General features: G+C 37.8%; 1 long non-coding RNA gene across 1 annotated transcript in view; it reads right to left on the bottom strand.

Moving 5' to 3' along the window:
- Positions 1–22511, bottom strand: part of LOC101689784 — a 30615-nt gene that overhangs the window by 7656 nt on the left and 448 nt on the right. The window contains exon 2 of the long non-coding RNA XR_201083.3: positions 21683–21755. This is a non-coding gene — a long non-coding RNA (uncharacterized LOC101689784). The remainder of the gene's footprint in view (positions 1–21682; positions 21756–22511) is intronic.

Here is a 22511-nt window from a genome sequence, read left to right as displayed (position 1 = left end):
TCGAATTCTCCCCTCGTGGTCCAGTAGCTGTTTGTCCCTCTTTTGCTCAGCTTCTTTCTTCTCTGTCATTTGGTCTTCTATATCACTAATTTTTTCTTCTGCCACATTTATCCTAGCAGTGAGAGCCTCCATTTTTGATTGCACCTCATTAATAGCTTTTTTTATTTCAACTTGGTTAGATTTTAGTTCTTTTATTTCTCCAGAAAGGGCTTTTATATCTCCCGAGAGGGTTTCTCTAATATCTTCCATTCCTTTTTCGAGCCCGGCTAGAACCTTGAGAATTGTCATTCTAAATTCTAGATCTGACATATTACCAATGTCTGTATTGATTAGGTCCCTAGCCTTTGGTACTGTCTCTTGTTCTTTCCTTTGTGGTGAATTTTTCTGCCTTGTCATTTTGTCCAGATAAGAGTATATGAAGGAGCAAGTAAAATACTACAAGGGTGGCAACAACCCCAGGAAAATATGCTTTAACCAAATCAGAAGAGATCCCAGATCATGAGGGGGGAGAAAGGGGATAAAAAGAGGTTCAGAAAGAAAGAAAGAAAAAAAAAGAAAAAAGAATTTAAAAAAGAAAATGAATAAAGAAAAGTATAAAAAAGAAATATATATATATTAGATAAACTAGTTAAAAAATTTAAAAAAGAAAAGGGTAAAAGGTAAAAAAATTTTAGCAGAAGAAGAGAAAAAAAAAAGAAAAAAAATTAAATTAACTGCAAGACTAAAGGATCATAGGGAGAAAGCCACGAGTTCCGTGCTTTGCTTTCTCTTTCTCTGGAATTCTGCTGCGCTCCTTGGTATTGAAACTGCACTCCTTGGTAGGCGGACTTGGTCTTGGCTGGATTTTTTGTTGATCTTCTGGGGAGGGGCCTGTTGTAGTGATTCTCAAGTGTCTTTGCCCCAGGCGGAATTGCACTGCCCTTACCAGGGGCTGGGCTGAGTAATCCGCTCGGGTTTGCTTTCAGGAGCTTCTGTTCCCTGAGCGCTTTCCGTAGAGTTCCCGAGGACGGGAATACAAATGGCGGCCTCCTAGTCTCCAGCCCCGAAGAGCCGAGAGCCCGGGTCCCCACTCCTCAGTACCCCCTCAGAGAACAGTGCCCAGTAACTCCCGTCTGCCTGACCTCTGGCCGCGCTCCGAGCTCACCGAGCCTGCGACCGGTTCAAGGTAACCCCAAGCTGTGAGCTCACTGTTGGCTCTGTCTCTGTAGCCGGCTTCCCCGTTCTAATAACTGTAAGCTCTGCGACACTCAGACACCCCTGATCCTTCTGTGGCCCAGCGGGACCTGAGGCCACTTGATCCCGCATGGGCTTCACCCTGGTTTAGCCTCTGAAGTGATGTCCCTCAGCGGAATAGACTTTTAAAAGTCCTGATTTTGTGCTCTGTTTCTCCACTGCTTGCCGGGAGCTAGCCCCTCCCCCTGGGGTCTATTTTCCCATCACTTTGAATTCAGTTCTCTGCCAGTCCTACCTTTCAGAAAGTGGTTGTTTTTCTGTTTCTAGAATTGCTGTTCTTCTTCTCTTCAATCTGCCGATGGATTTGCAGCTGTTTGCAATCTTTAGATAAGCTATGTAGCTGATCTCCTGCTAGCTGAAGTAGTCTTAGCCTGCTACATCTCCGCCATCTTGACTCCTCCCCCACAGACAAACTAGATTTTAAACGAAAGACTGTAATAAGAGATAATGAAGGACATTTTATCATAATAAAAGGGTCAACTAAAAAAAAATCTAACAGTTGTAAATGTCTATGCCCCTAACTGGTAAATAGCCAATTATAGAAACCAATCAATAACAAAATTAAAGAAACACATTGATAATACAAATAATAGGAGGGTAATTTAACACCTCACTCACACCAACGAACAGATATTTTACGAAGAAGATCAACAAGGAAACAAGGGTTTTAAATGACACACTGGATCAGATGGACATCACAGATCTATTCAGAGCATTCCACCCTAAAGGAACAGAATACACATTCTTCTCTAGTTCACATGGAACATTCTCCAGAATAGATCACATATTGGGTCACAAATCAGGTCTCAACCGATACCAAAAGACTGCGATTATTCTCTGCATATTTTCTGAACACAATGCTTTGAAACTTGAACCCAATCACAAGAGAAAATTTAGAAAGAACATAAATACATTGAGGTTAAAAAGTATCCTAATAAGGAATGAATGGGTCAACCAGGAAATTAAAGAAGAATTTTAAAAATTCATGGAAAAAAATCAAAATGAAAATATGATAGCTCAGAACCTTTGGGATGCAGCAAAGGCAGTCAGTTCTAAGAGGGAACTATGTACCAATATAAGCCTTTCTCAGGAAACAAGAAAAGTCTCAAATACACAACCTAATCTTACACCTAAAAGAGCCTGAAAAAGAAGAGCAAATAAAGCCTAAATCCAGTAGGAAAAGAGAAATAGTAAGGATTAGAGCAGAAATCAATGAAAGAGATATCAGGAGATCATTAGAACAGATCAGTGAAATTAGGAGCAGTTTCTTTGAAAGACTTAATAAGATCAATAAACCCCTAGCCAGGGGCACCTGGGTGGCTCAGTGGGTTAAGCCACTACCTTCGGCTCAGGTCATGATCTCAGGGTCCTGGGATCGAGTCCCGCGTCGGGCTCTCTGCTCAGCAGGGAGCCTGCTTCCTTCTCTCTCTCTCTCTGCCTGCCTCTCAGTGTACTTGTAATTTCTCTCTGTCAAATGAATAAATAAAATCTTTAAAAAAAAAAAATAAATAAATAAACCCCTAGCCAGTCTTATCAAAAAGGGAAAGGACCCAAATAAATAAAATCATGAATGAAAGATGAGATATTACAACCAACACTGAAGAAATACAAACAAGTATAAGAGCATATGATGAGCAGTTATATGCCAAAGAATTAGGCAATCTGGAAAAAATGGATGCATTCCTAGAAATATTTAAACTTTCAAAACTAAAACAGGAATAGAAAACATGAACAGACCCATAATCAGCAAAGAAATTGAAGTAGTTAATAAAAAAATCTCCCAACAAAAAAGAGTCCAGGCCCAGATGTCCTCCCAGCAGAATTCTACCAAACATTTAAAGAAGGATCAATACCTATTCTTCTGAAACTGTTTCAAAAAATAGAAATAGAAGGAAAACTTCTAAACTTGTTCTGTGAGGCCATCATTACCTTGATCCCAAAACCAGACAAAGACCCCTTCAAAAAGGAGACTTATAGACCAATATCCCTAATGAACATGGATGCCAAAATACTCACCAAGATACTAGCCCATAAATAGGATCCAACAGTACATTAAAACGATTATTCACCATGACCAAGTAGGATTTATTCCTGGGCTGCAAGGGCAGTTTAACATTCACAAATTGATCAATGTGATAGACCACATTAATAAAAGGACAAGAACCATGTCATCCTCTCAATAGATATAGAAAAAGCATTTGACAAGATACAGCATCCTTTCTTGATTAAAACTCTCTGCAGTGTTGGGACAGTGGGAACATAACACAATGTCATAAAAGCCATATATGAAAAACCCACATTGAATATCATCCTGATGGGGGAAAAATCGACTTTTCCCCTAAGATCAGGAACATGACAGTGATGTTCATTCTCACCACACTATGTTCAACATAGTACTGCAAGTTTTAGCCTCAGCAATCAGACAACAAAAAGAAATAAAAGACATCTAAGTTAGCAAAGAAGTAAAACTTTTACTCTTTGCAGATGATATGATACTCTATATTGAAATCTCAAAAGACTCTACTTCAAAACTGCTAGAACTCATACAGGAATTCAGCAATGTGGCATGATATAAAAGCAACGCAGAGAAGTCAGCTGCATTTCTATACACTAACAATGAGACAGAAGAAAGAGAAAGAGAGAAGAGAAGACAATCAAGGAATTGATTCCATTTAGAATTATACCAAAAGCCAGAAAATAACTAGGAATAAACCTAACAAAAGAGGTAAAAAATCTGTACTCTGAAAACTATAGAACACTTATGAAAGAAATTGAGGAAGACACAAAGAAATGGAAAAATATCCCATCCTCATGGATTAGAAGAAAAATACTGTTAAAATGTCTGTGTAACCCAAATCAATCTACATATTCAATGCAATCCCCTTTAAAATATCTTGAATATTTTTCACAGAGTTGGAACAAATCAGCCTAAAATTTGCATGGAACCAGAGAAGATCTCAAATAACTAAAGGCAGGTTGAAAAAGAAAAGAAAAGCTGGTGGCAAAAAGAAAAGAAAAGCTGGTGGCATCACAATTCCAGACTTCAAGCTCCATTACGAAGCTGTAATCATTAAGATAGAATGGTACTGACACAAAAACAGGCACATAATAACAGGAACAGAATAGAGAATCCAGAAACAGACCTTCAATGCTATGGTCAACTAATCTTGGACAAAGCAGGAAAGAATATCCAATAGAAAAAAAGGCAGTGTCTTCAACAAATGGTGTTGGGAAAATTGGACAGCCACATGCAGAAAATGAACCTGGACTATTTTATTACACTATACATAAAATAAATTCAAAATGGATGAAAGACCTAAATACGAGACAGGAATACATCAAAATCCTGCAGGACAACACAGGAAACAAACTCTTTGACTTCGGCTGGAACAACTTCTCCTAGACACACCTTCAAAGGCAAGAGATATAAAAGCAAAAAATAACTACTGGTACTTCATCAACATAAAAAAGCTTTTATACAGCAAAGGAATCAACAAAACTAAAAGGCAACCTATGGTATGGGAGAGGATATTTACAAATGTCTTATCATGTAAAGGGCTATTATCCAAAATCTCTAAAGAACTTACCAAATTCAACACTCAAATAATCCATCCAAGAAATGGGCAGAAGCCATGAACAGACATTTCTCCAAGAAGACATACAAATGGCCAATAGATAAATGAAAAAATCACTCAGCATCAGGGAAATACAAATCAAAACCACAATGAGATACCACCTCACACCATTCAGAATGGCTAAAATTAACAAGTCAGGAAAGAACAGATGTTGGCAAGGTTGTGGAGAAAGGAGGCCCCTCTTACACTGTTGGTGGGAATGCAAGCTGGGGCATCCACTCTGGCAAACAGTATAGAGTTTCCTCAAAAAGGTAAAAATAGAGGTACCTTACCACCCAGCAATTGCACTATTAGGTATTTATCCAAAGGATACAAACATAGTGATTTGAAGGGACACATGCACCCCAGTGTTTATCACAGCAATGTCCACAATAGCCAAAGTATGAACAGAGCCCAGATGTCCACTGACAGATAAATGGATAAAGATGTGGTGTAATATACAGAATGGAATGTTACTTAGCCATCAAAAAAAGAAGAAACTGTACCATCTGCAATGACTTGGATGGAACTAGATGATATTATGGTAAGTGAAGTAAGTCAGAGAAAGACAAATATCATATGCTTTCATACAAATGTGGAATTTAAGAAACAAAATAGATGAACATAGGGGAAGGGAGGGAAAAGTAAGCTAAGATAAAATCAGAGAGGGAGATAAATCATAGGAGAGTCTTAACTACAGGAAGCAAACTGAGAGTTGTTGGAAGGGAGGTGGGTTGGGAATGGGGTAACTGTGACAGGTATTAAGGAGGGCACTTGATGGAATGAACACTGGGTGTTATATGCAATGACAAATCACTAAACTACCTCTGAAACTTATAATACACTGTATGTTAATTGAGTTTAAATTTTTTTTAAAAAAGTAAAAAAAAAGTTGTTAATACCAAGCCACAACAATATTTATTACAAAGTGTTCCTCTTTCAAGTGACAGGTTTTATCAGTTAGGTCCTTAAATGATGTTAAGATAGAAATGGAGGCCAGGCTTGAAAATTGCCTGGGCAGATAAAACTAATTTACTCATACAAGCAAAGCCTAATTTAGCTTTTTTTGGCAATATAACTTGATAAAGGTCATTTCTTTCCCATGCCTCTGGAAATCATAAGCAAAACTGGGACTGTTTCCCAAGATTCATTTGAGACAATCACTGATCAAGTCCTTATCTTTGATGAAAGTTCTAATATTAAAACCAATCACTATGAAAAATAGTCACTGCTTTCTCACTATATAAGCTGCTTTATAACAATATACCTGTCCCCCGAACCTCATTCCATGTTTTGGTTTCATTCCATGTTTTGGTTTGAATGCTCCCAGTTTGCAAACTGTTTTTTTGGTGTGTGCAGAATAAATAAATTGTTCCTAATCACTAAAAAGTAAACAAACAAAACAAAGAAACAAACCAGCATAGTATTGACCTGTGATGGACAAATAGATGAATAAAACAAGATATAAATAGTCCAGAAATAAACCCATGTATATATGGGCAACTGACTTTTTACAAAGGATGGAGAAAAGTACAAGGTGCATAGAAGATTTTTTTTTTTCATTTATTTGGAGTGGAGCAATCAGCTATCAAATCACAAAAACAAATGAACAAAAACCCCGATTTTCAATCCATAGCTTTTATCATTGCAAAATTTAACTTAAAGGAGATCACAGGCCTAAATGTAACACCTAAAACTATACAAGAAGAAAACATAGGAGAAAAATTTTGTAAACCTGGGTTAGGAAAAGATTTCTTAGATGCTATACCATGTATAGTCTATAAAATAAAAATCAGTAAACTGAATTTCAGTAAAATTAAAAACCTTTGCTTTTCAAAAGACACTGCTAGGACAATGAGAAAAGAAATCACAGACTGGGAAAGATATTTGCAAAGCATGTATTTGATAAAGGACTTGCATTCAGAATACAAGAATCTCAAAACTCAAAAGTGAGAAAACTATCAACCCAATTAAAAGTAAATATTTGAGCAGACACTTCCCAAAAGATATTTGGATAGGAAACAAACCTGTGAAAAAATGCTCATCATTTATTGCTAGGGAAATACAGATTAAAACCTTCAACTACTACCACACGCCCATTAGAATGGCTAAAGGATGCCAAGGATGTAGGACTACTGGAATTCTAATATATTGCTGCTGGCAATGTGATACAACTTATCTGGAAAATACTTTGGCATTTTTTTTTATTATCTACAAGGCATTTCTTCATGACATATTTTAACAGCTCTATTAAGGCATCACTGATATAAAATAAATTGTATATATTTAAAAGTACAATTTGAGACCTATGACATGTTCATATACTGTGAAACCATCACCAAAATCAAGATAATTAACAAATACTTCAGCCTCAGAAGATTCCTTAGTCCCTCTCTAATCCCACCTTCTTGCCCCTACATTCAGTCTCCCCTGATGCCCAGGTACCTATTGATTCCTTTTTGTCACTACAGATTATTTTGTATTCCCAAGAATATTTTGAAAATGGAATCAATATACCTTGTACTATTTCTTTTTTTAAAGATTTTATTTATTTTTTTTTTAAGATTTTGTTTATTTATTTGATAGAGAGATCACAAGAAGCAGAGAGGCAGGCAGAAAGAGAGAGCAGGGAGGCTCAGCAGAGAGTTCTCCCAGGTCCTTGACCCCAAATATTTGGGTCTCCACCATTCCTAGTTTCCTCTCCTTAAAGGCTTTGTGTTACTAACAACCATAAAGGCCCCTAGCAGAGTGTATATAAAATATGACAAAGGCCAGTTCACAAACCATCTTGTTTGGATTTAAATATATCCACTTCCTCATAGACCGATTGATTTATGTTGGCATTAGAAATTCTATGCACAGTTGAGAGTTGTGAATGTGGAATAAAGCAGTTTTGTAAACCATACTCCCTGCTGAAATATCAAGGGCCTGGATTACATTAAATGTCTTGGTTCTTTGAAGCACCCACTCAGATAATTTTGGAACATAAATATATCCCCTTCCCTTGACCCCATTCCCAGCCTTGGAGCTACTTGTTCTCTCTGGTAGCACAGTACTGAGTGATAGGGCATCAGAGTTTCCTTAAACCATCAGAAGCAACCAATTTACCTTTCTGTTCATTTACCACTGTTGTGTTTTGTTCCACTCCTGATAGCTTCTGCTGGTTTGGATTTGATCCATCTCATATGCCATTTACCCCTGACTCCGTTCTTGCCCTTCAGTCAACTTCTGGTTTACCATTCCATTCCATTTCTTGCTACATTTAAAATATGTAGTTTAGCACTTTTAAAATATCTGAATGGACAAGTTGTTCTTGAGAAGGCAGTTGGGAGTGATACAATTCAATGTACTCCTCCTTCAGTATTCCTCTCCTTCATTCAATGCCATTTCCCTTGTGGGTGCCTTGTTTTTCTCTTTCCTCTGTCTTATAACCCTCCTGCTCATGACTTATTTTATTCTACCTCAGTGGTTCTCAAACTTTTGCATGCATCAAAATCACTTAGAGGGCTTGTTAAAACACAGATTGCTGGATTGCAAACCCAGAGTTTCTGATCCAGTAGGTGTGAATTGCTACTTGAGAATTTTTAGTACTAAGAAGTTTCCAGGTGATGCTGATGTTATTGGTCTGGGGACAATACTTTAAGAACCACTGCTCTAGCTCAACACTGTTTATATTAATCACTGGTCTATCTCCCAACTTGTCCTCTAAGCCCTTTTTTTGTGAATTGTGTTGATGTGCAAAGCTGGCAGGTGTGGCTACGGATCCTGATTTGCCATAATTATTCAGGGTCAAGTCTTTAAACTAGAGCCAATGATCTTGGGTTACCCTAAAGGTAGAAATGCACTGTGCTCTTTAGGGGTAAGAACTCAGAATCAAGATGCAGGATTTAGAGCTACCTGAAACACAGAGCTCTTGAAACATATTTCCAAAGAGTAGTTCACTGTCCAAATTAAGCTAGTTCAGCATTTTAGAAGTAACAGTGAGGAAGAATAAATTTAGAGAGTGAATGTAATTTACTCCTGAATAACCAAAATAAATGTGAGAAACATTCATATTCATACTCATTTCTTTTTTTTTTTTAAGATTTTATTTATTTATTTGACAGACTGAGATCACAAGTAGGCAGAAAGGCATGCAGAGAGAGAGGAGGAAGTAGGCTCCTTGCTGAGCAGAGAACCCGATGCAGAGCTCTATCCCAGGACGCTGGGATCATGACCTGAGCCAAAGGCAGAGGCTTTAACCCACTGAGCCACCCAGGCGCCCCCATACTCATTTTCTGTGTGTGTGTCATTATTAATATGGACAGTTTCTATATGTATATATTAACATGATAAATAAAAGATTTATCTATGTGTTATCTAGTTGTGTGGTTTATGTATGCTTTTTAGTATATAAGGGCATACCTAAGCAATCTTTAACTTACTGTAATTTTCAGGTCATAAACCTCTCACATTTAGGGTAGGCTTCTAGCACACAAATAAAATTATGGAAGTCAGTCTACTTTCTGATACATTCTGAGTACTGCTCCCCATTCTTAGTTTCAACTGGCACCTTGTACTTAGTCTCAGACCTTATATAGACCCTCTACTCTATATCTGGTCACAGGTCAATATCAGCAGAGACTGACATGGAACAGGGACTGAAGGGTTACTACATCTGGCAGAATGGGAAGGATAATGAACTGGGAAAGGAGAGGAGAAAGAAGAAAGACAAGTAAAAGAGAGAAAGAAGCTGGCAGAGACACATGTACATGTCAAGAGCAAGTACTCTCGGGCACCTGGTGGTTTAGTGGGTTAAAGCCTTTGCCTTTAGGTCAGATCATGATCCCAGGGTCCTGGGATCGAGCCCCACATTGGGCTCTCTGCTCAGCAGGGAACCTGCTTCCCTCTCTCTCTATGCCTGCCTCTCTGCCTACTTGTGATCTCTGTCAAATAAATAAATAAAATCTTAAAAAAAAAAAAAAGAGCAAGTACACTCTATGAAAAAACTAGACTGGTTTTCTTGTTTGGCTGGTGACCTGTTTCTGAAAGCAATCTCAGAAGTGGAGTTCTGACCAATGTCAGCTTTATTTTAATGTATCTATAGTCTTTCAAATGTGTGTTTCCAAAAAGAAATCTGCTCATTGGTTTCCTGATTTGTCTTTAATGTCACCAAAGACCTCATCCTTTCTGATATTTCTGCTGGCTACCATGTCTTCAAAATTAATGAATGTTCTCTGTGTTACTGCACTTTCCTGGATCCCATCCTACCTGTCCGATATTTTTTCTTAGCATCCAGCCATCCTGCATAAAAAATATTTCTCCTTTCAGATTCCCAATCTGCATTCTAGTATGATGGCATCATCATCAACCCTGTCACACTGAACTGAAATCTCAGAACCTACCATTAGTAATAAACTGCTAAGCTATATCCTTGGATGACTACTTTTCCCTTGTCCACACTTAAAACGAGCTTTCAATAAACTTCTTTCTTTGGTTTTCATAACCCTCCCCACTCTCTTCCTTAGTGATCCCACCTACTATATGTTCAACTAATATTGCTATATAAATGACTAAATCATCTATTGTCAAACTTTTTCAGAAACACAAGACTTAATCCTTAATGATGTCTTCACTGCATATTTGGCAGGCACCTAAAATGTGGCATCTTTTTTTTAAAGATTTTATTTATTTATTTCACAGACAGAGATCACAAGTAGGCAGAGAGGCAGCCGGAGGCGGGGGGGTGGGAGCAGGCACCCCACTGAGCAGAGAGCAGGATGCAGGGCTCCATCCCAGGACCCTGAGACCATGACCTGAGCTGAAGGCAGAGGCCCAACTCACTGAGCCACCCAGGTGCCCCTAAAATGTGGCATCTTTCATACATAACTCAGCATCGTATTTTTCAAAATATATTTCTCCTCTTTGATTCCTAATCTGCATTGCAAAATTATCACTCTCCTAGTAACTCAGGTTTGAAACCTCAGAATTATCTTCTACTTTTCCCATTCCCTTATTTCCTATATCAGGTCATTAGATCCTACAAATATGATCTGTGAAGTCTGTTCCCATCTTTTCATTCCTTCTACTCTTCTAAATGATAGTCTTATTATTGTATGTCTATCACTGAAATATCTTATTTATTGCCTTGTGTATTGTGAAAAAGCCCAACTCAATTATGCATCTCCTATCCACCAACCAGTAAGTTAAGTTATGGATGCCTCCAGGTTGTTTACCATTGATTTTCCTTCCTCCTGTAAGACATCCAGTTATGATCCTGACTGTAACTTGAAAACTCTTCGATCTATAAGGCAAATCTAACAGGGACTTTAAACCTTTGCACTATGTTTATTTTGGTTTTTCTTAGCAGACTTTTGCCTTGGCTCACCTTTCTAACTTTTCCTTTTCTGGACTATTTTGGGTATCTGCACTAGGTCAGGTTTCTGTAACTAGCAGTCAGGTGGAGCCAAAGTACTTATTCTCCAATAAGAGAATAGCTTTTGAAAGTGTTGCCCTAATTTATCTCCTTGTCTCCAGTTTCTTATCTTATAAACCATTCTACATACCAATGCCAGATAATTGTTTCTAAAATACAGGTCTAGGGACGCTTGGGTGGCTCAGTGGGTTAAAGCCTCTGCCTTCGGTTCAGGTCATGATCCCAGGGTCCTGGGATCGAGCCCCTCATCGGGCTCTCTGCTCGGCGGGGAACCTGCTTCCTCCAGTCTCTCTCTCTGCCTACTTGTGATTTCTGTCTGTCAAATAAATAGATGAAAATCTTAAAATAAAATAAAATAAAATACAGGTCTCATCATGTGTTTTTCCTTTTCATATATTTCTGGCAACTCTCCACAGTTATAGAATAAATTCAGAATGGCATTCAAGGTCTTCCTGATTTGGCCCCTCTTTCTCAGTTTTATCTCCCACCATACAATCATAAAACCTACCTTCTAGCTCCATTAGATGACTAAACAATTTCCAGGAGCAGCCCTCATTTTCCTTTCTCTAAGCTTTTGCTCATGTTGTTCCCTCTCCCTCAAAAGCCCTTTTCCTCTAATTTCTAGCTTTTGGGGTCCTACTTATATTTAAAGATAGAGATTTTCCATAAAATTTTCCCCATTCTGCGGGCATCTGGGCAGCTCAGTTGGTTAAGCATCTGCCTTACACTCAGATCATGATCTCAGGGTCCTAGGATAGAGCCCCACATCAGGCTTCCTGCTGAGCAGGGAGTCTGCTTCTCCTTTCTCCTCTGCCTCCTTCCTCCTGCTCATTATCTCTCTCTCTCTCTCTCAAATAAATAAAACCTTTATTTTAAAAACCTTGTAAAAAAAAAAAAACCTTCCCCATTCTCTTCTTCCTATACATTTCTGTAATATTCTTTTGCCGTCAGATGAGCTCTTGTCAGTTACCTTGACAATATTCTAAGCCAAATGAGATCATTAATGCTGTTATCACTCACCTATTCTTAGCACCATGCCCTGGACATATTTACTACTCAATGTTTGTTAATATAATTAAAATGATATGTGTAAGTTCTACTATGCTAGCTAAAATATAATCATATTACTTTATGTCCTATATCATATTTAATCATCAAAAATAATGTAAAAAGGAAAAGTAATCTAATGACAGTTATATATTATTGGAGGATCACATATAGAGATTAACCTGCAATGGAAAAGTATTATTCTGTATATTTGGGATTAAACTCAGCCTTGCATATTTTAATTTAGCCACTATTAAAGCCAAGGCTTTGAGGTATTCTGATGGTATAAAATAACAACATGATGAAAGATTAAAGGATGAAAATTCTGATGAAAAGCAGGGTTGGTTCATAGGATTTAGAGGTGGGTCTGTCCTTATATAGTATCAGGGTGTCAGGTGAAGCTGCTAGTACTGATGAGAATGGTAGTTCACATTAGTCATTGTTTTGGAGGCAGCAGAAAGCCAGTGTTACAGGGCTATTTGTTAAAAAAAAAAAAAAAATACAATAAAAGCAGCAGCAAAACAGATGTCCTTACATCTAGTACTCAGGGAATCACCCAGTGATTAAAAGTCTTTCCCAAAAATTGTCTTAAAAATTCATGTGCAGGGGGGCCTGGGTGGCTCAGTGGGTTGAGCCTCGGCCTTCTGCTCAGGTCATGATCCCAGGGTCCTGGGATCAAGCCCCGCATCCAGCTCTCTGCTCAGCAGGGAGCCTGCTTCCTCCTCTCTCTCTGCCTGCCTCTCTGCCTACTTATGATCTCTGTCTGTGAAATAAATAATTTATTTTATTTTTAATAAAATTTTAAAAATTTTATTTTAAAACTTAAAATTTATTATGCTGAGTGAAATAAGTCAAGCAGAAAGAGTCAGTTATCATATGGTTTCACTTATTTGTGGAGCATAACTAATATCATGGAGGACAAGGGGTATTAGAGAGGAGAAGGGAGTTGGGGTAAATTGGAAGGGGAGGTGAATCATGAGAGACTATGGACTCTGAAAAACAATCTGAGGGGTTTGAAGTGGCGGGGGGGGTGGGAGGTTGGGGTACCAGGTGGTGGGTATTATAGAGGGCACGGATTGCATGGAGCACTGGATGTGGTGAAAAAATAATGAATACTGTTTTTCTGAAAATAAGTAAATTAATTTTAAAAAATTTTTTAAATTAAAATTAAATTAAACTAAATTTAAATTTAGATTAATTCAAATTTATTTTTATAAAAATTTTAATAAAATTTTAGTAAATTTTAAATAAAATCTTAATAAATTAATTAATTTAAACTAATTTAAATTTAATTAATAAAAATTAATTTAAATTTAAAATAATTTAAATAATTTAATTTTAATAAAATAATTTAATTTAAAAATTAAATCATTTTATTTTATTTCATTTTATTTAAAAATTTAAAAATTTTAAATTTTAAAATAAAATTTTAAAATCTTTTTTAAAAATTAATGTGCATATCTTAAGGAAGGCTTTCTGAGTGAATCTGATGTCAATGTAGATGCACATTTTGGCTTCTAATATGTTGAATTGGAAGACTTAAAAATAAGTAGGATAGGGGTGTGTCTGTGGCTCAGTCTCTTAGGGGTCTGCCTTTGGCTCAGGTCAGGATCCTAGGGTCCTGGGATGGAGCCCCACATCAGGCTCCCTGCTCTGTGGGGATCCTACTTTTTCCTCTCCCTCCGCCCCTCCCCCTGTTTATGCTCTCTCTTGCTATCTCTGTTACTGTCTCTCTCTTTCAAATAAATAAATAAGATCTTTAAAAAAATAAGTAGGATAAGAACTACATGTTCTCCACTACGGTATGAGGTAATATACAATTTAATGTAATCGGTTTCTGGGTTGTCCTATTTAATTAGTTTATATAAACTTCTAGGAGTTGTTCTGGCACATAATGTATACTTCACTAAATGTGGTGTTTGTGGTCATTTCCATACATCAGGCCCTGGGTCAGAAAGAAATTCTTCTATTATATCATTGTATAGGAAAATCAAACCCTGATTTCCTGCTTTTGCCAGGAGAAGAAGGACAAGATTGGTATTCACATGAGAATATCAACTCTTTGCAACTATAAGAAGGTATATCTTGTCATTGTGTGTATAGCAGGGTAGGTGGCTTAAACAACTGATTTGTATTTATGTCTGAGGAACTAATAGGTAATAATAATGAACAAATAAAAACTGATGTGGAATGGATGAACCTTGAAAATATTCTCAGTGAAAGATTCCAGTTAATAAAACACCATACATTGGGGTGCCTGGGTGGCTCAGTCGTTAAGCATCTATCTTCAGCTCAGATCATGATCCCAGGGTCCTGGTATTGAACCCCGTATCGGGCTCCCTGCTCAGCGGGAAGGCTGCTTCTCCCTCTCCCATTCCCTCTGCTTCTGTTTCCTCTCTCGTTCTGTCTCTGTCTGTCAAATAAATAAATAAAAATCTTTAAAAAGCAAAACCATTATACATTGTAAGATTCTATTTATGTGAATGCCTAGAATAGGGAAATCTAGAGACATAAAGTGGATTAGTGGTTGCCTTGTATTGGGAGGGGGTGTGGTTTTGGAGGACTGAGGAGGGGTTATGGTTAAAGACAAGATTCTTTCTGGTGTGATGAAAATGTTTTAAAATTGATTGCAGTGATGGTTATACAACTCTGAATATATTAACTGATGAACTGTACTCTTTAAAAGGGCAAAATGTATGATTTGTGAATTATGTGTCAATAAAACTTAAAATCTGTGTGGGAGAATATATAGAACAAAATAGTGCATTCACATGTGTAGGGTGGTGGGGGAGATGAAGAAGGGGAGGGGCAGTGGGGGGAGGGAAAGAGAGAGAGAAGAAGGGCTTGATCTCACAACCCTGAGATCATGACCTGAGCCAAAATCAACAGTCAGAGACTTAACCGACTGAGCCATCCAGTTGCCCCTAAATAACCTATTTGTAAGACCTGTCTAACTACTGATGCCTAGATATGAAAACAAGTTATTATTTACAGATGTCAGATATGTCTTCTTTAATTTTCATAATTAATTATATTTTGAAAGGTCAGAAAACAAACCACAAAGTAAGAGAGACAATAGATTTTAGTTACATAATTTTAGTCTCATATTTGAATTACATTTATCTCCAAGAGACTGTTTCTACATACTATTTTTTTCTAAAAAAAAACCCCTCAACTTCTTAAATAGCATCCCTATTAACACTAATGTGTGTTTCTCTGATCCACATAGTTTAGCAAGCAAATTGAAAGTTTTTCCCTCACTGTTATAACTATGTCTTACTAACTTATAGATAGGACAATTACCATTTATGACCTGTTAAGCTACTCTTAAAAATTGCTTTGGGGGGGCGCCTGGGTGGCTCAGTGGGTTAAAGCCTCTGCCTTCGGCTCGGGTCATGATCCCAGGGTCCTGGGATCGAGTCCCACATTGGGCTCTCTGCTCGGCGGGGAGCCTGCTTCCCCCCACCCCCTGCCTGCCTCTCTGCCTACTTGTGATCTCTGTCTGTCAAATAAATAAATAAATAAACTCTTTTAAAAAAAATTGCTTTGGGGTTTTGGGACTTTGGTTGACAGGGAGGTCTGGTCTTTGTTAGAAGCATATTCTCCATATAAAACTCAAAGGGTTGTTTTTTAGAATACTATATAATAAACCATAGGTGGCATGAATCTGGGAATTCTCAGTTTCTATTAGTCTCAGCACTTTCTTTTTTTTTTTTTTTAAGATTTTATTTATTTATTTGTCAGAGATAGAGAGCAAGAGAGCACAAGCAGGGGGAGTGGCAGGTAGAGGGAGAAGCAGGCTTACCCCCAGCAAGGAACCCGATGTGGGACTAGATCCCAGGACCCTGGGATCATGACCTGAGCCGAAGGGAGACACTTGACTGAGCCACTCAGGCATCCCACAGCACCTTCCCCAAAAGAAGAAAGTGGCACCATAGTCTTGGACTAATTTTTGTAGGGCTATGTTTTAGCTGCCTGGCTTCCAGTCCTAATCCCTGTAATCATTACAATGACATTAACCCTTACTTAGGTAAGTGACCACTATTGGTCATTGTTTTTTCCAGGCCTTTTCTTGTTGTCTACTTTTCCTGCACTGGGACCTATCTTAAGAGTTCCTAGTCAGAGAGGATTCAAGGAGAAGTATTTCAATAGTTTGTGGCTTAGCATCAAGTGGACCTATTGCTTCTAGTCCTACTGTGATCTCACAGAGAAACAAACTGGGTGTCTTTGTTGCAACCTTTTATTCACCTCTGTTTACCTCTCTTTGTAGATTTCATCTATCACGCCAATTTCTTTAGGCCTGATGCCCTGCCTTATTTAGCAGTGTCTTGCCAGACTCTTAAGAGATTACTAATTTGTTTCTTAATCCCAATCCCCATCAGTGGATTCCTGCTTATCTGCTTATTGCTTGCCACCAGACCGGGTTCTATTCTCTGTCTGCCTACCTCCCAGGACATCCAGTGCTAGACTTCTAGAGTCTAGCTGTCTGCCTGCTTACTGCCTTCTGTTACACAACTTTTCTTTCTGCTTTACCAGCCTGCCCAGTCTTTTCCTGTTGGTGACTACAGGAAGCTTCTTAGCTTTCCTGTCCTGCTGTAATTAGTCTCTTTAGTTTTTGGGTACCAGGCTCCTTGGCATGACTCTGTCTGCAAATGCCAAATACCTTAGATACTATCTTCCAGTTTGCTACTAGGTTTTTATTTCCTTGGGCCAACATTTTAGTAATTCTTGTTTACTCTTTCTTTTCCTTTGTTTCCTGTATGTAATCTGTGAAGAGGAACAGTTTGTTCCTTTATTTTTTTTAAGTTTTTATTTAAATTCCTGTTAGTTAACACAATGTAATATTAGTTTCAGGTGTACAATACAGTGATTCAACAGTTCCAAACAACACCTCGTGCTCATCACAACAACCACACTCCTCAATTTGCATCACCTATTTAACCCATCCCTCATCCCACTTCCCTTCTGGTAACAGTTTGTTCTTTCTAGTTAATCATCTACCTTTCCAGTTCATCTATATTCTGTTTCTTGATTTGCCTCTCTTTTTTCCCCTGTTGCTCCTTTCTTTTGTTTCTTAGATTCCACATATGAGCAAAATCATATGGTATTTGTTTTTCTCTGACTTATTTATTTCATCAAAATAAAAAGTTTCTGCACAGTGCAGTAAAAAAATCAACAAAACTAAAGGGCAACATATGGAATGGGAGAAGATAATTGCAAATGACATATCTGATAAAGTGTTAGTATCCAAAATATAGAAAGAACTTAGCAAACTCAACACCCATTGTGAATTCAAGCCTCATGTGTGGCATGAAGTTTACTTAAAATAAAAACAAACAAACAAAAAAACAACCCAACACCCCCAAAATGAATAATCCATTTAAAAATGGGCAGAAGGCATGAACAGACATTTATCCAAAGACATATAGATGGCCAACAGACACATGAAAAGATGCTCAGCATCACTGATCATCAGGGTAATACGAATCCAAACTACAGTGAGATATCACCTTATACCTGTCAGAATGGCTAAAATCAACAACACAAAGAACAACAGGTATTGGCAAGGATGCAGAGAAAGGGGAACCATCTTACATTGTTGGTAGGAATGCAAACTGGTGCAGCCACTCTGGAAAACAGTATGGGGATTCCTCAAAAAGTCAAAAATAGAGCTACCCAGTGATCCAGCAACTGTACGCAAAAACACTAATTCAATGGGATACATGCACTCCAATGTTTATGGCAGCATTATTAACAACAGCCAAATTATGGGAACAGCCCATTTGTCCACTGATTGAAAAATGGATAAAGTTGTGGTACACACACACACACACACACACACAGGAAAATTATTCAGCCATAAAAAAGAATGACATCTTAACATTTGCTATGACATGGATGGAACTAGAGTGCATTATGTTAATTGAAATAAGTCAGTCAGAGAAAGTCATCATACCATAAGGATTTCACTCATATGAGGAATTTAAGAAACAAAACAGATGAACATAGGGGAAGGGAGGAAAAAATAAAATAAAGTTAAAAACAGAGAGGGAGGCAAACCATAAGAGACTCTTAGCTATAGAGAACAAACTGAAGGTAGCTGGAGGGGTGGTGGGTAGAGGGATGTGATAGATGGGTGATGGGCATTAAGGAGGGCATTTGTTCAGATAAGCACTAGGTGTTATATGTAAGTGATGAATCACTAAATTTTACTCCTGAAACCAATACTGCCACTGCTAAAGAACTTTACCTGTTACTACCACTGTGTCTTACAATCAAATCTGTTTATATTATGGGAAAATGCTAGGGGGATAACCATGTTTCCTACTATTATTCAACATCTATGTTCTCAGCGTTCTCCTCAAGCCCCAGTAGCCACTCAACATCATTGGTCAGTATTGTTTCCAGACCATTCTACATGTTGTCTTTTCCTTACTTCCTTTCTTAGTTTTGCCTATTCATGTCTGATTTCTGCTTTATACCTTAGCAGCTCAAGTTCTACCTTCTCCTTGAGAACTTCTTCATCTATTCTAGGTCCAACCAAGCTCACACCTTTACCACGTTATGTTGAATTTAGAGTCAGTATCTCCAATTTAGGCAGCTACTCTTCTCTCACTGTTTCACAAATTAGTCGTTTGTTTTCTCAAGTAGATTTTATAGCTACTGAGGGCAAAGATTTTCTATTTTACAGTCTGTTTCATTACATTTGTGCACCATGAATAAGCATATTAGCAATTGATAAATAGAAGAATTATGTCAAAATAAGGTGGAAGTCCAGTTGGTTCACATGTGAATTTTCTTAGCTCTTGAAGTTCTGAGATGATGATGAGGAAGCTTTCTCACAATTAAGCATAAATTCTAGCAATGTATGAAGACTTTAAGGAAAAAAGAATAATCTTGTACCTGACTCTGCCCCTTCAGTATAACTACTTTAATGCTTTCAACCACCTCTTAAGTTCCTTACATTAAACTATTTGGTGAAGCTGTGACTACTGAGAACAAAGCTGTGAAGACATTTCACCATAGGTTTTTAAAAGTTGCATACTCTTTAATTAGATTTTTAAAAAAGATTTATTAATTTTTTTGGGAGAGAGAGAGAGCGAGTGCGCACAGCTGGGGGTGGTGGGAGGTGGGGAGAGAATCTCCAGCAGACTCCCTGCTGAGCCCAACAAATGGCTGGACCTCAGGACCCTGAGATTTAGGCCTGAGCTGAAACCAAGAGCCAGAGACTTAACTGACTGCCAACAAGGCGTTCCCAATTATATTTTTAATTTTATTCAAAGTGAATGATGCCCTTGAGGAGCCACAACAGGAAGGAAGAAGCATGAAGGCTACCAAGCATTGAAGGTTGTGATGCTGGAGCAAATGCCAATGGAGATTTAATCTTGTTAGAATGGTTATTATTTTCATTACTGCTCTGATTATAAAGTTGTACTGGATTTAAATATCTTCCCTAACCATGTTTCCCATTATCCATTTTTCCTCAGTGTGCAATTCTATAGAACAGGAGATTCTTCAGGAAGACATATATAACATTACAGGAGAATGTCTGGCATTTTTTTTTTTTGGCATAACATCTATTTTGGTGTTGGCACATAGTATATGCTTAATAAATACTTGTTTGCTCTTAGGCAAACTTTATATCACAAATGTTTTTCCATGACCCTAAAGGGGGTTATTTCTCATTTTTGCCTAATCCATGTTTCCTATCATTTCTTTATTAATGACCCAGATTATTTAAAAGAGAACATTCAGCAGAAGGGAGACACAGAAAGCAAGAGGGATACTATGAGGCTCATCAGAAACCTCTGGGGGTAACAAAGAACTCTACAGTCAGTTTGAAGAAATATAGATCTTAGCCGCTTTTATCTTTCTTTTCTCTTAGGGCTCAGTTTTTAAAGTTAACTGGATGCTAAAATCATGAAAAGCCAGAGGAAGAGACCACAGGTCAGTATGTCTAACATAAACTTTTGATATCCCAACTAATGTTAGAGCCTCCTTTTTTCAGCATGAGAGGAAAGAGGTCTCTCCCTCCACCAAGCTATCTGTGTGTCCCAGGAAGGTAAAAACAAAGGAATGCAGGAGCAGTGAGATCAGTCCTAGGACTGTATACTTGGTGAGGCGCCTGTTTCATAATCAGTGGGCAAATCCTTGTAGGACAGTAGTGGTTTCTTTCACATGTTAACTTCCAAGAGAGACCAATGACCCTGATGTAGGACGGGAGGTGTTTGTTTGATTACTGTTTACATTAACTGAAGCAAAATGCTTAAAAACAAACTTTGAGAATAAAGATGGGGCGGGGCTGAGATAATGACAGTAAAGTCGGATGTAAGCCATTATCAGGAAGAGACTTTTTCACTTTTTGCAGTAAGATTATGCATCTTTTACACATACCTCTAATTGGATTTCAAATGTAGCTTCACTTGCCTGAGGACAGTGAAACCCAACCTTATTCAAAATAATGCCAATCCATTTTCAAGTTTATTTACACACTCTAAACAGAGGTCATTTGTATTACAACTGTCTTCTCCCTTTTAAATACACACCAATGAGACCTACAAGTCCTTCATGATCTGGGAACTGCTTATCTATTCTACTTTTTCTCTTGGCCACAGAAGCCTTCTCCCCCAGATGCCCCCAATTTCTTAACCATACGGTCTTTCCACATGCCATTGTCATTTCCTTTGCCTGAAATGCTCTTCACCCTCTTTCTTTGCCTTGTAATTGCTCAACACAGTTTTGTTTAATATGCTTTCCAATAGCCTGAAAGCCCTTAGAGCAAGTCATATCTATCCTGCTCACTATTGTATCCACAATGGCTAGCACAGTACCTAATAGTAGGCTGTCAAAAAAACTTATTAACTTTAATTATACCCTTAAGACTTAGTTCAAGCATCATTCTCTTTGGGAAGGTGTCTTGGAACCTTGACATTCTGGTGCTTTACTGCTCTGATGTGCTCTATGAGTTCCCTGTTCATATCTGTTCTGAATCTGAAATGCAGTTCAGTCTGTCTCTCCCAGCACAGGTACTAAAGGGCAGAAAGTGTGTCCATTCCTTCTTCTAACCTAGAACACTCTGCATAGCACTTGGTATACCCTAAGGAGTTTAATAAATACCCATTGAGCATATTATTGAGCTACGTTTGAGCTTGGAGGATTCTCATCCATATCCATATCCCTTAAACAGAAATTGGAAGAAAGTCTTGGATAAAGATATGCAAGGCATGTCTTTCTGTAGCATGTATTTTTACTCAGTTTTTCAGAGGGGAAACATTTAAGTAATTTATCACGTATGTGTTTGTATGCATATAGTGAGTCGAATTCAAAATATACATCAAATTTTAAGATAGAAACTTAGACAAATCAAATTTACCTTAGGGCTCCTTATCCACCCTGTCTGGAAGGATGTATTTCTTCTTCTGTGCTGTTTTTGGGTAGTTTATCACCTGTGTGATTAAGAAGAAAGTTAATAATAATGAAGAAGACAGGATTTAAACTGTTTTTAGATATATTATGTTTTTTTCACTCTACTGTCCCAATTAATTGCTTCCTCACATCTATAGCATGGACAAATTTATTGTAACACTCTCTCAATAAATATGCTCATAAACCAATTGGATTCAGCATAGTTGAATTTAGGTTGAAGGGGAGGGCAAAAGAAGTCATAGTTTGAAGATATGTGAATAACAGGCATTTGGACATGTTAATAGACTTCATATCTGAGGTTACATTTCAGGCTTCTCTATCATATGTGCTCTTAGTCTATGGTTGTGGTTCATTCAAATCCTGCTCTACCCCTGCAATGTTCTCAGTGTGTACACTTTTTTTAGGCGGCCCTGTTTAAAAAAAAAAAGATGTTAGAAATATAGCTTAGGCCTCTTCCTGACAACACAAGCACCAAAGACTAACAATATTTACAGTACGGTGCTACTGCTCCACAAAAACACCCAGCATTTGTCTAGAGATTTATGTTTTAAACAAAGCTGTGACACACATGTCTTACTCCTCACAATAACCCTAAACCTAAGCTAGTCCCCCAAACTGAAAATCACTTAATCCAACTGCTAGCTCTCTATAGGTACTTTGGTTAAAGAGACTTAACTGCTCCTGCTCCCTCTTCCCCCAAAATTAAGTAGTGGATGTGTGCTGCTTCTACTACCCAGCAGCATGGAAATAAAGGAACGACCCTATTTCTTTGATCG

Source organism: Mustela putorius, unplaced genomic scaffold (assembly GCF_011764305.1).
Source record: "Mustela putorius furo isolate JIRA1106 unplaced genomic scaffold, ASM1176430v1.1 tig00003846_pilon_pilon_pilon, whole genome shotgun sequence".
NCBI classification, from domain to species: Eukaryota; Metazoa; Chordata; class Mammalia; order Carnivora; family Mustelidae; genus Mustela; species Mustela putorius.
The sequence above is the reverse complement of the archived record's forward strand: the minus strand, read 5'-3'. Positions and strand labels throughout refer to the sequence as shown.